This window comes from Chlorocebus sabaeus, chromosome 20 (genome assembly GCF_047675955.1).
Source record: "Chlorocebus sabaeus isolate Y175 chromosome 20, mChlSab1.0.hap1, whole genome shotgun sequence".
NCBI lineage: Eukaryota > Metazoa > Chordata > Mammalia > Primates > Cercopithecidae > Chlorocebus > Chlorocebus sabaeus.
The window spans coordinates 132,844,634-132,857,868 of NC_132923.1; the positions used below are offsets into that span (position 1 = coordinate 132,844,634).

At 53.4% G+C, this 13,235-nt stretch overlaps 1 long non-coding RNA gene across 1 annotated transcript in view; it reads right to left on the reverse strand.

The window, feature by feature from the left end:
- Positions 1-11,793, reverse strand: part of LOC140709403 (uncharacterized) — a 39,773-nt gene extending 27,980 nt beyond the window's left edge. Inside the window, exons 1-2 of the long non-coding RNA XR_012089899.1 lie at positions 11,683-11,793; positions 10,779-10,995 (exon numbers count right to left, since the gene is read on the reverse strand). This is a non-coding gene — a long non-coding RNA (uncharacterized lncRNA). The remainder of the gene's footprint in view (positions 1-10,778; positions 10,996-11,682) is intronic.
- Between the last annotated feature and the right edge of the window lie 1,442 nt (positions 11,794-13,235).

The window sequence follows — 13,235 nt, forward strand, 5'->3', positions numbered from 1 at the left end:
TCACCTGTCCCCAAGCCTTGTGCTCCTGTCCCCAAGCCTGGATCACCTGTCCCCAGGCCTGGGCCACTTGTTTCTGAGCCTAGGGCACCTGTCCCCACCTCTCTCACTGACAGACACCACCCATCCCTGCAGACAGGATCAAGCCACACATTGCAGGAAACCTTCCTGTGAGCCTCCCCAGTAACTTCCAGCCCACTTAGAGTCCAAACCCAAACCCCAGCCACCTCCTCTACTGGGAGGCAGACGCATCGCAGAGTCCAGAAGTGTGCGCTGATCCCTCATGAAGGAGGACCAGGACACATGGGTCCAGAGACCAGGGCAACCCGCAGTTCAGGTTGCATGAGAGAGGCTGACATGGAGACTTGACCATGCTCCCCACACAAGGCACAGCCCCTCCTTCCCTCACCTTCATGTACAGGGGAACCCCTCCCTTGCCCCCACACGAGGGACCCCAGGGATTGTGGTGGGAAGAATTCTAAGGCCATCCCCCAAGCCCCACACCCTCGTATGGTGGCCCTCTCAAGTGCAGGGAGACCCAGGAGGCGAGGGGGCATCACCCAGGATTATGTCACATCACACAGCCACAGGGATGAGTGAGGATGTCATCAGGTCCCTAACAATGGAGTACTTCAAAGGGAGAGTGTCCTGCTTGGGCCTGCGCTAATCAGGGAAACTCTTAAAAGGGAGTCTAGAGGTTTGAGACAGAAGTCAGAGAGACGCGCCCTGCTGGCCTAGAAGAAAGAAAAACCCCACTGTGAGCTGTCCATGGTGGCCTCATTGCAAGGACACACAGGCAGTCTCCAGGGTGGACGGCATGGCGGCCTCATTGCAAGGACACACAGGCAGTCTCCAGGGTGGACGGCATGGCGGCCTCATTGCAAGGACACACAGGCAGCCTCCAGGGTGGACAGCATGGCGGCCTCGTTGCAAGGACACACAGGCAGCCTCCAGGGTGGACGGCATGGCGGCCTCGTTGCAAGGACACACAGGCAGCCTCCAGGGTGGACGGCATGGTGGCCTCATTGCAAGGACACACAGGCAGTCTCCAGGGTGGACGGCAGCCCCATCCAACAGCCAGCAAGAAAGCGGGACCTTAGCACTACAGCCCCGAGGAACTGCATTCTGCCAACAACCTGAACAAGGGTAGAAGAAAACCCCGAACTCCAGAGAGGAGCACAGGCCTGGCCAGCACCCAGATGGCCACCTGAGGACCCCCCACCCAGACTCCTAATCCACCATGCCCCGGAAGCATCCACAGGGGTGACGGTGACGTAGACTACGAATGGGTGGTGATTTGCCCCAGGCATCGACAGCCAATGCAGAGGTGCCTGAGCCTGCACCCCATCCCAGGAGCCAAGGAGAGTGAATTTTTATCAAGATACAGCACGATATCGCAAAGGCATCCTTTAAAAAGGTGACCTGTGCTTTCACTCAGGATGTCAACTTTTGCTACGTAAAATGTGTTCGTCACTTCCAAACCTCAAACAAGAAGTCAGCTTTAGGGTCTGAATGAAAAACAATCTTGGGGTGGGTGAGTGCACCTTCCATCACAGGGACACTTTGCTTCTACCCCTCATGGTGGGGGAAGTCACGGAGACTCCAGGTACCCGGGTTGGGGATGCTTTCTGCCATTGCATTTCTCTGCCTGGAGTGGCACCAGAAGTTTCTGGAAGGTGATTTAAACCAACATTCAACCCAAAGATACATCAGAAGACTGCACTGCCCCCTCCGACACAGCGTGGGTCATTTACAGGAGTCCTTCCACCACAAACTGCTTTAAAACTCAGAGCTGCAGTGATTTCAGGCCCTGAAGTTCAAATAGTACAGTGATTAATGCAGCTGAACAGCCCCTGTGAAAGAGCTGGAGCGTTCACTATGTTTTTAAATATATAGATACACAGATATATAGATATAGATGTACATATATATGCACACATACAGAAAGAGAGATACAGGGTCTCACTCTGTTGCCCAGGCTGGAGTGCAGTGGCACCATCTCGGCTCACTGCAACCTCCACCTCTCAGGCTCAAATAATCCTCCCACCTCAGCCTCCCGAATAGCTGGGACCACAGGCGTGCACCACCACGTCTGGCTTTTTTTTTTTTCTTTTTTTTTTTTTTTTTGTATTTTTGATAGAGTCGGGGTCTCACCATGTTACCCAGGTTGGGATTACAGGCGTGAGCCACCTTTCTTGGCATATATATATTTTCTACAGAGAGGGTTTTGCTGTGTCACCCAGGCTGGAGTGCCGTGGCGCCATCATACCTCACTGCAGCCTCAAACTCCTGGGCCCAAGCGATCCTCCTACCTCAGCCTCCCAAAGTACTGGGACTACAGGCACCACCACACCCAGCTAGACTGTTCACTATTCTTACAGTTGTGGTTCCACTGGGCGCTTTGTCTGTCCTGTTTTACGGGACCACTCTGCAAAGCTCCAGAAGATACAGTAAAAGGAAAAGCGGGGCCGCCAGGCACCGACCAGGGATGGGAAGAGGCTGGGGCAGGGACCTGACCTCCACCTGTGACCCTGCTGGAGCAATATATGGTTTAAATGTGAGCTCACATCCCATGAAGGAAAGAATGTCATTTTAAATGGGTTTTTTTTATTGCTGTTGTTTTGTGGAGGTTTTTGTTTGTTTTTTAATAAACCATGGAGTGGTTTCTCGTTCTTACAAGGTCTTTTGGCAGCTCAGAGGTTTAACTGCTTTAGGCCAAATGTGCGGGCGCTGGGAGTGGGCACAGGCGAAGCCACTGGGGTGTGGGAAGCTGAACGCCGCTTAGCCAGGAAAATGTAACAATGAGCCTCCATGGCAGAAGTGGGAGCAAAAGTTAAAGGTCAGCAACATGGAAACTTCCTCTCTCCCCCATCCTTCTGGAAGTCTCTACAACTGGTGTTCCCGGCTCATACAGGGGCCTCAGATCCCCTGACAACAGCAAGGTGCCAGTTCATGGGTGTGTCCCCGGCCTCAAGCTCATGACTCTGTCCTGGTGGGTAGCCCCCAAAAAACACAAATGCAGTCCCTCCGGCAGTTTAGATGAGAGGGACCAAGGTGTCCTTTCTCTGTGACACTTGGCCAGGAGTCCGTTGCAGGGCCAGCTCTCAGAGCTGTAGTCTAACAGCTTCATCCAGACAAGCTGGAAGAAGGGCTGGGGTGTCTCTGTCTTGCAGACAGCTCCCCTGAAACTCATTTCCAAACAAGAAGGGAAGACTCACTTTCTAATAAAAGAAGAGCAGAACTGACCACTCCAGTTTCATTGAGAGGATATTCAGCAAGACTTCCTCTTCTCGAGGGATGGTTCTGGCCAGTTAACAACAAAAACAGCTAACATTTACTGAGGGCAGATCGTGTGCCCGGTACTTCACGGATATGACTTAATTGGAATCCTTACTTTAAACGCCAGGATAAAGAGTTCTTTCTTTCTCATTTCACAGCCAAAGAAACAGGCTTGGGTAGCTGGTGTGACCTCTCCAAGTCCCCACGGCTTTACAAGGGGACAGGAGCGCCGCCAAAGGGGCAGCCCTTGTCCCTTTCTTCCCTGGAGAGAAGCAAGGTTTTTTATTATTATATTACCCTTATTACAAAAATAATATGTTTTCGATCATTTTTAAAAGAGACTTAGCCAAGCACGGTGGCTCATGCCTGTAATTGTAGCACTTTGGGAGGCCAAGTGGGGGTGGATCACTTCAGGTCAGGAGTTCGAGACCAGCCTGGGCCATGTGGTGAAACCCTGTCTCTACTAAAAATACAAAAATTAGCCAGGAGTGGTGGTGCACACAAGTAATCCCAGTTACTCAGGAGGCTGAGGCGGGAGGATCACTTGAACCCAGAGGCAGAGGTTGTAGCGAGCCAAGATCTCGCTACTGCACTCCAGCCTGGGCAACAAAGGGAGACTCCATCTCAAAAATGAAATTAAATAAATAAAAGAGATGTAAAAACTCCTTCAGCTCATACACCTTGCCACCGTCCAGCCGTAATACCCCTGTAATAATCATGATGATGTCTCAGAGTCGATTCTTTCAATATTCTCTATAGTTGCTTTTTTTTATAAAAATGGGACTGAACACTGTATACACTCTTTTGTTCCTGGTCTTCTTTTTTCCATGATCCAGGTGGTTTTATCCCCCAGGGTCTCTTCTTCTTCCTCCTCCCTCTTGCTTGTCGCCCTCTCGTTGTTGGGAAACTGCAGATTGTTCTCTTCTCCATGTCCCCTCCTGCTGGGACCTCAGAAGCTCCTGCCATTCAGTGAGCCACTGCCTGTGGTTGCCATGAGAAGGGATGCTAGGAGTTCAAGTTCCTGGAGCCTCAACCACATTGGCAGGAGCTGCCTCACCCAGACAGCTCCCCCAGCTCACAGATCCCAAGCCTCGGGGTCCGAGAGCCACCCAGAGCGGAGGCAGAGAGGAAGTTGGAATCAAAACCGCACAAGCCCGTCTCTTCCCCGTACCAGTGCTCCAACCTATGGAGGTGACAAACAATCTTAAAACAGGAATTTTAAAAATAAGGGAAACAAGAAAGGGAAGAGAAGCCAGGCAGTGGGAAAGAGCCGCTCCCCTCAACAGGAGTCGTTTTCTGTCCAAAGCCTGCTCTGCCAGCCATCCTGGCTTTACTCCTAGAATCCATCACTGGCTAGGTTTTACAAGAGCTGCCATGACAAAGCACCACAGCCCAGCGGCTTAAACACGGACACTTACTCCCCACGGTCCTGCAGGCTGGAAGTGAGATGGAGGCACAGGCAGGTTGGTTTCTCCTGAGGCCTCTCTCCTTGGCTTATGGACACCATCTCCTCTCTGTACCCACAGGGTCGTCCCTCTGTGTGTGTCTGTGTCTCCATCCCATCTTCTTATAAGGACACAAGTCAATGGATTAGGGCCTACCCTAATGATCCCATTTTAACTTAATTCTGAAAAAACTATAAATACAGTCACGCTCTGACATCCTGATGATTAGGATTTCAACATACAAATTGGGTAGGGGACTCTACTGACATTTTGGACACACACACACCCCTCTTATTGCCACAACTGAACACAGCGCCAAACATTGCCAAATGTCTCCTAGGAGGAGGGGTTACAACACCACCCACTCCCTGAGAACCATCGCCTAGACCTGAAAGGAAAGGAGGATCCACGTGGGATGCTGTGGCCTCCCGAAGCCCCACAAGACTCCAGACAGAGGAGGAACGTGGCCACTGGCTTACGTCGGGCTGGCCTCATTCACCACCCTGTGGGGAAATCTAGGCATGTGGCTTCAACAGTGCAAGGGAATACTGCCAGGTCCCCAGGTCCCCAGGTCCCCGCATGCCTGCTGAATCCGTGATCCCATTTCAGAGATGGAGCACCTGGACGCATCAGCGATGCTGACTTGCAAAGTTGCACAGAGCCGTGGCCACCCAGCCCGGCTCCCTCACTTCCTGAAAGTGCAGAGACAGGGAACCACTTGCCCAAGGTCACACAGAGTTCCACCTGATAGGACTGCAGCCTGGTCTCCTGGCACTCGGCCCAGTGCTCTCCAAATGGCCACAGGGTCTGGGCACCCAGGCAGACCCTGGCATGGACACCTCCCCTCTGGGGCCTCAGCAAAATCCCCAGCAAGCACCCTGGCCAGACAGAGCCAGATAGGGCCTGCCTGGACTCTGGGGAAAGATTTCCCAGGAGCGACCCCAGGACAAGGGCTTGGAAAGTCCCCCCACCCACCCACAAGGAAGGAGCACCCCCACCTGCGAGGGTTCCCACTCTCCCAGACGCAGTGTTTCCCTCCGGCCTGCACACCCCTTGGAAGCTGCAGCCCTCCCTGCCAGAGGCCCCCAGAGCCCCTCACCTTGTGCCTCCGCACGTCCTCCTCCCTGTCCTGGCCACTCCGCCAGGCCATCGAATGGGAGAGGGAAATTAAATCTGAGCCTTGATTTTGTGAGGAAAATAATGAAAGTGCACAAGGTGAAGTGAATCAAGAAAAATGACACAAAGTGACTGGTTAAAATAAATGTTATCAAAGAATCAGGGAGGGAGAGGCTCGGGTGAATGTCCACGTGGGGAAAGAGATGACAAATTTCACATCTTGTGATCAAAGCTCCATTTCTCTTCACATGCAGTTACCAGGCTGTGAACGCTCGGGCCCAGCCAACCCTTCCAAAACCAACAGCTCAAAGCCAGCAGCTCAAGGACCATGCTGCAGAAACACAGTCCCTTACAGATTCAGTGACTCCCAAGACACATTGGCCCCAATGAGCACCAGATCACAAAGGTGTGAGCCAGGCTTGTAAACACATGCAGGCCTTGGACCAGAAGCCCAACAGGATTGGAATGCATGCTGCCTCTCCTTCCTAATCCTTTTGAGCTGCTTTTGCTGGAATGTGCCATTTCCAGGGGGCTCTTCAGCTTGTCCGCCAAGCAGTGAGTCTTGTTAGAGGCAGCTGGGACGTTGGTGAATCATAAGCCTGATTTGAAGGGACTGGATGTCCAGGCTCTGTGATTCCCAGACTCCTGCCACTTACAGCCCTGCTGAGAACTCCCTTCAGCTCAGAGCCTTCCTGTAGATCCACCTTGCAGGCCTCGGGATGAGAATCTAAGTGAGGTGGCTTCTCCACCCTTTCTGCCTTCTTCCTGCCTGGGATGTGTATGCAGCACCTGGAAGCAGTGCAGCCGTTCTGCAGCCTTGAAGATGAAAGGCACCTGCTATGGAGGGCAGGACAAGGGAAGGGGCCTGGGTTGTGTCTCAGCTCTGCACCACTTTCCTCTGAACATCTTGGCACAAAGATTTAGGGACAGCAAAGAGGAAGGGAGAGAGGACAGCCAGGACATAAAGGTGACACCAACAGCAAGGAGGGAAGAGTCCAACACTTCAAAATGGTCTTCTGGGGTATGGAGCAAGAAGAAGCCACAGGGTTGGTCCTGTTTTCTGAGTGACTGATGCCTTATCATTCTTCGGGTCTCAGATCAAAACACTTGATTGGAGAAACCCACCCTGACAACCCCAGCTAAAATATCCACCATCACCCTCCCCACGACCCTGCACACTCTGTGAGGTGGGCAACCCTTCATCTCTCTCACCACTCCAGATGGATGGATGGATGGATGGATGGATGTAGGGTGGATGACAGAAAGATGGACAAATGATGGATGGATGGATGGATGTAGGATGGATGAGAGAAGGATGGACAGATGATGGATGGATGGATGAGAGAAGGATAGACGGATGGATGGATGGATGGATGGATGGATGGATGGATGGATGACATGGATGGTTTGGCTGTATCCCCACTCAAATCTCATCTTGAATTGTAGTTCCCATAATCCCCACATGTCATGGGAGGGACCCAGTGGGAGGTAATTGAATCATGGGGGAAGTTACCTTCATGCTGTTCTCATAATAGTGAGCTCTCATGAGATCTGATGGTTTTATAAGAGGCTTTTTCCCCTTTGACTCAGCACTTTTTCTTGCTGCTGCCATGTGAAGAAGGACATGTTTGCTTCCCCTTCCACTACGATTTTAAGTTTCCTGAGGGCTCTTCAGCCATTTCCTGAACTGTGAGTCAATTAAACGTCTTTCCTTTATAAAGTACCCAGTCTCGGGTATGTCTTTATTAGCAGCGTGAGAACAGACTAACACAGATGAATTAATAAATGCCCAGGGATCTTCCTCGTGTACCACAGTGCCCTACAAACACAAACTTGTTTAAATAAAATGTAGTGACTGTTTAATTTGGAGCAGCAAGGCAGAAAAACCTATCTAAACCATGAAGACTGTCTCGCACAGAGAGGAAGGCACCAGCAAACTCTCACACAGGTCAGACCAGACTTTGGCAAATTGCTGATCCTGTCTGTGCCCGTTTCTCAAGGGGGCTTCACAGCATGTTCCAAGGTGGCTGATTGGCCTATAAAATCCAATGGTTTTGTGGCCAAATTAAAGAAGGCAATATTTTCCAAAGCCAACAGCTCAGAAAAGCTGATCACTCTGAGACTCCAAGGAATTGGAGCTTCTGGCTGCAAATCCTTGAAACACAAGAAAGAAATAGCTGCTGGACTCAGGGTGGGCTGCGGTTCTGGACGGGGCTCCCCAGTATCCCTCCAGAGTGGGAAGCAATTGAGCTGAAGGCTGGTTCTGGGTGAGGGGGCCCTTCCGGGAGAGGTGGTAGAGGCTACTTTCAGTTGTCAGGGGACCCAGAACTGCAGGATGGTGCTCCTGGCATGGCCTCCACCAGGCTGCAAGATGCACACAGCCCTTGTTACAGGCCGGGGCCGTGAGTCTCTGCCACAGGCACAGCCTTCCTGGGCAAATGCCTCCCCGATGGTGCGTGGGAGAAACGGAACTTCATTACACAGATTAATAAAACATAAATATGGGCTTGGAAATCTAATAATAGCTGGTTTATATGCTAACGAGCCCTCCAAGCAGCAAGTTCAAGGTCTTTCCATGACCAAGCAGAGCACTGAGAGGGCCTGGGGCTCACGGCAGGGGAGCTCTTGTCTCTTGTTTTGTCACCCCACTAGGTGGCCTTCACCCCACAAAACAGACACATGGATAACAAATGACATTTCTGCTAGGTGAATCTGATTTTCCTACGACATTCATAATTAAAAACAAGGACATGTTCCCATAGAGAAGAAAAACCCCACTGACGGTTAGCGGGAAGGGCTAAGGACCGGCCCCTTCTTCAGCATGGTGAGTGAGCAGCGCCATGTGTGCTGCCAGGGCTGGGGGCAGCTCTGCACACCCAGTGGACAGCAGACACGTGTCCTGCAGCAGCTTGGCCCTGGGCCGTGCCCCGGCGGGACCTCAGTACATGTTTATTGAACTGGATTGGAGCAGCTGTCTTAGCAAGCCCTGCAAGCCTGTTTACAGTGCTGACCCTTTCTGACCTCATTACCCACCCACTCTGGCTCTCAAAACCCCTCCACGTTGACCTTCAGAGCCCACAGTCAGTCATCAGCAAAATCCCCTGTACCTCCAAGCACTCCTCTAGAGCGTCCCTTCACCCACCGGCTCCAGCAGGGCCCTGGCTCTCTCCCCCACGATACATGCCTCCCGGGCTGCGTCTTAGCTGGGGGCCGTTTTCCCTCCCACGGCCTCGGCCCACAGAGCTGAAGCTGGGTGGGTGGCCTTCTGCTTTTCACCGTGGCTTTCAGGCTACACTGGTAAGCTTCCGCTCGCTGTCTAACAAATGACCAAAAAACAGCGGCACTAAAGCTACACACCACAGCCACAGCGGTTCCTTCCCACAAATCTGTGGGTGAATTTTCTGGTCTCTGCTGGTCCCAGCTGAAATCTCTCACGTGTCGTGCTCCCCAGGCTGGTGGGTTAGCAGCTGGATAATCTCGCTGGGCTTCCTCACCCGTTCTGCACGCAGCAGACCATCGGCCAGGGCTCCCAGTTCCCCCCCGGGTAGCATCTCACCTTCTAGCAGGCTGGCTTGGGCCTGTGCCCGTGGCAGCCTTAGGACCCCAGGTCCAGCAAAAGGACAAGCCCCAGTGAACATGGGCTTTTCAGCCTTCGACTCTAATGTCCCACTGGTCAAAGTGAGGTATGCGGCCAAGTCCAGAGTCTGTGCAGGACCCCCACTCACCAGGACCCCACCCACTAGGAGCAGAGACACAGGACGGGAGAGCACTGGGGTCATTTTTACCAACAGTCTATACGCAGACCCCGTTCCCTCCCTCCACCATCAAAGCCTCCTCTCTGAGTCCTACGTCAGTGGGCGTGGTGGCCCCATCCCCTTTGCCGAGTCCCCCTCCAGCCCTGGTTCCTGGAAGGCTCAGCTTCTGTTGCTCACGCTCTGCCCCCACCCCACTCCCGCCCAGTCATGGGGAATCTGACTCCTCTCAGCCCCTCCTCCACTTCGGCCCTCACGGAGCATTGGCTGAGCTCCTCCCTCACGGCCATGCAATGTCAGACACCCTCACAACTGCAGCTGCCATCCTCCCAACCCCTCCCTGGGCCACGCCAACTGCAACAGCCCTTCTCTGTAACCCCCGTGGGCCCTCCCTGCACTCTTGCCACCGACTCCCACCCCTCCAATAGCTCCTAGGCCCCCCTCGCCTTTGCTTCATCTTTAGAGGCTTCCTTGCAAGACCCTCATGTCCTGTCGTTTTGGCATCCTGCAAAGCCCCCGTCCCAGGGACAGCCGCCGTCCCCCCACTCACAGCACCCGCATCCTTCGGCTCAACAAGGATGAGGAACAGCTCATGCCATCGGCCTCACTTTACACTCAGCCCACGCATCTCAAGGGAGCCCCTCATCCTCCCTGTTGGCCCGGCCCCCAGCCCCTCCACACACTGGTCTCCTGGGTGGTGGCATCATGTCACTGCCTCAAATGGGAGCTTTCAGGAGTTTCCACAACCCACCTCAGTGCCCGTGCCCTCCACCTTCTCCCTTGTCACCCCAGGGGCCAGTCCAGGCCCCTCTCCAGCGCCAGCCCTCCTCCTGTGCACTAAGTTCACCCCCTCGCCCCTGCCCAGGCCATCACCCCAGTAGGCCTGCTTCCATCTGCTCCCTCCTGGGATAGTCCCTCTGCTACGCCATCCCCAACAACACATGAAACTCACCTGCCGCTGTATTTCCCCTGTGTGCTGGGGAAATACCAGCACACAGAACACAATGCACAAGGCACAGCTCCCTCCTGGCTTCCCCCACTCCCCGACTCCCCTCCACAGAGAAACAGCTCGTAAGAGCCATCCACACCCATGATCTCCACTCCCTCTCCCGCCACTGTCTCGAGTCCACTCACTCTGAGCATGACCTCCACGCTGCCACCCAACTTCTTGGCCAAGGTCATCAGTTACCTCCACGCTGCTGGCCATGATGGCCCATGCCAGGTTCTCAGCAGCAGCCCGTGGCCGCGTGATGGCTCCTGCCTGCTGGGCATGCTTTCGTCCCGTCCTCCAGGATGTCACACCCTTCTGCTTCGCCATGCACTTTTCTGGTCACTCCTTTGCTCAGGATCACTGTGTGGCCACACAGGTGGGTCCTGCACAGTTCCAGGAGTGCGATTCACATGATCTGTGAGGTGAATGGTGACTCCACAGTCAGGGGACGTGGCTGCTTTGCCTTGGTGGATTCCACTCCTCCCCTGCTTCCTAACAGTGGGGTCCAGGTTTTCATTCTGGGATCTCTCCCTCTCTCTGCCCCCTCACCCGCTGGTGAGCACATCCAGCCTCAGCTGTACACTCAAATCTCCTGAATGCCTGTTCTCTGTCTGTGATCTTTCCTCCAAATGTCAGGTCCACTTTTCCTAGAGATTCCCCAGTAGCGCCACTGGGATATCCAATAAGCATTGCATATTACCATGTCCAAATCCACATTCCCCAGAGCTGCCCCCAGCCATCTCTCAGCTCAGCCACGACTCCATCTTCCAGTCCCTCCAGCTCAAAACAACGAAATCAAGTCATGTTACTCCTCTGCTCGAAACCCTCACATGGCTCCTGGCTCACACAAAGCAAGAGCCAAGGTCACCAGAGCCGCCCTCCAGGCCCTCGGGATGTGGCTTCAGCATCCCTTGCTGTCCTCTCCCCAAGCCCACTCCGGCCTTCTGGCCTCCTGTCTGCTCCTGGAGCCTGGCCATGTGTTTCTGCCTATATTCATTTATTCTCACACTGCGATAAAGATACCACCCGAGACTGGTAATTTATAAAAGAAAGATGCTTAATTGACAGTTCTGCAAGGCTGAGGTGGCCTCAGGAAACTTACAATTGTGGCAGAAAGCAAAGCAGCAGCAACCACCTTCTCCACAAGGCAGCAGGAAAGAGGGAAAAGCCCACGGGAAACCGCCATTTATAAAACCATGAGATATCGCGAGAACTCACTCATTATCACGAGAACAACATGGGAGAAACTGCCCCTGTGGTCCAATCACCTTCCACCACTCCCTCCCTCCACCCGCGGGGATGCTGGGGATTACAATTGGAGATGAGATTCAGGTGGGGACGCAGCCGCACCCTCTCAGTGCCTCAGGACACTTGCACTTCCTGTGCGTCTGGCTGGAGTGCTCTTTCCCCGCTGTCTGCAGGGCTCCTCCCTCCCCTCCTCCAGGTCTGCACCTGTTCCTCGCCCTCTCGGGAGGCCTTCCCTGGTCACCTGCTTCCAATCGCGGCTCTCCTCTCCGTTTGCCTCCTCCCTTACGCCTTCTCCACAGTACTCAGCCTCAAACAGAAACATGTTTTACTTTTTAAAATACTGTTGTTGCCTCCACTGGCATGCCAGCTCCACGAGGGCAGGGCTTTGTCTGCTTTGCTGACCATGGCACCCTAGACAGCCATGCCTGGCACCCAGTAAGCGCTCAGTAAATCTTTTTGAGTGAATAATTAACACCTAAATGAAGACTCATGCTAAAAGCACAGCGGCAGCATCCCTCCCGTCCCCAGGGCAGCCATCTCTCCAGGTGCTGCGGGTCATCTGCCTTAACCAGCTCTTCTCTTCTGGCGGACTTCCCCTCATATTCCTGGGAGCGCCCCGGCTACCAAAGGCATCTAGCACTGAGCCCCCAGGGTAAACCCTGGAGTGTCTGTCAGTACCCCAGCAAGGATGCCGAGCCTTAAAGGAGAGCCCTAGAACTATTCCTGCCCTGGGAGTCTGGGCCTGGGGGAGTGTGTGTGTGGGCATGCCTTTGTGTGTGTGCCCATTCATCTATGTGCATGTATATAGTTGTACATGTGTGCATGTGTGTGTACATGTGAGTGTGTGCCTGTACGTCTGTGCATATGTGCATATATGTGTGCACTATATAAGCATGTGCATGCTTGTGTGAGCACGCATGTATGTGCATGTGTGGTTGTGCATGTGTGTACCTGTGTGCCCTGTGTGTGTGCATGCTTATTGTGTGTGCACATGCATGTATGTGCATGTGTGTACATATGTGCATACATGTGTGCCCCATATAAGTGCATGTGTGCTTATGTGTGCATGAATGTATGTCTGTGCATGTGATTGTGCATGTGTGTACATGTGTGCCCTGCATCCGTGTGTGCCTGCTTATGCATGTGTGCACATGCACATATAAGCATGTGTGTGGTGGCACATGTGTGTGTACGTGTATGCCCTGGGTGAGTGTGTGCATGCTTATGCGTGTGTGATTGTGCATGTGTGCCCTGGGTGTGTGTGATGTGTGCACATGTGAGAGTGTGGGGGGCTGCTGGAAGGCAGCTTGCTCCCAAACTCATACTGTCCTCAGGGCATCTCACACCCCTGAGGGGAGAAGGGGGTCCTGGGTGTCCCTGTCCTGAAACAGATCTGGAAGTCACCTT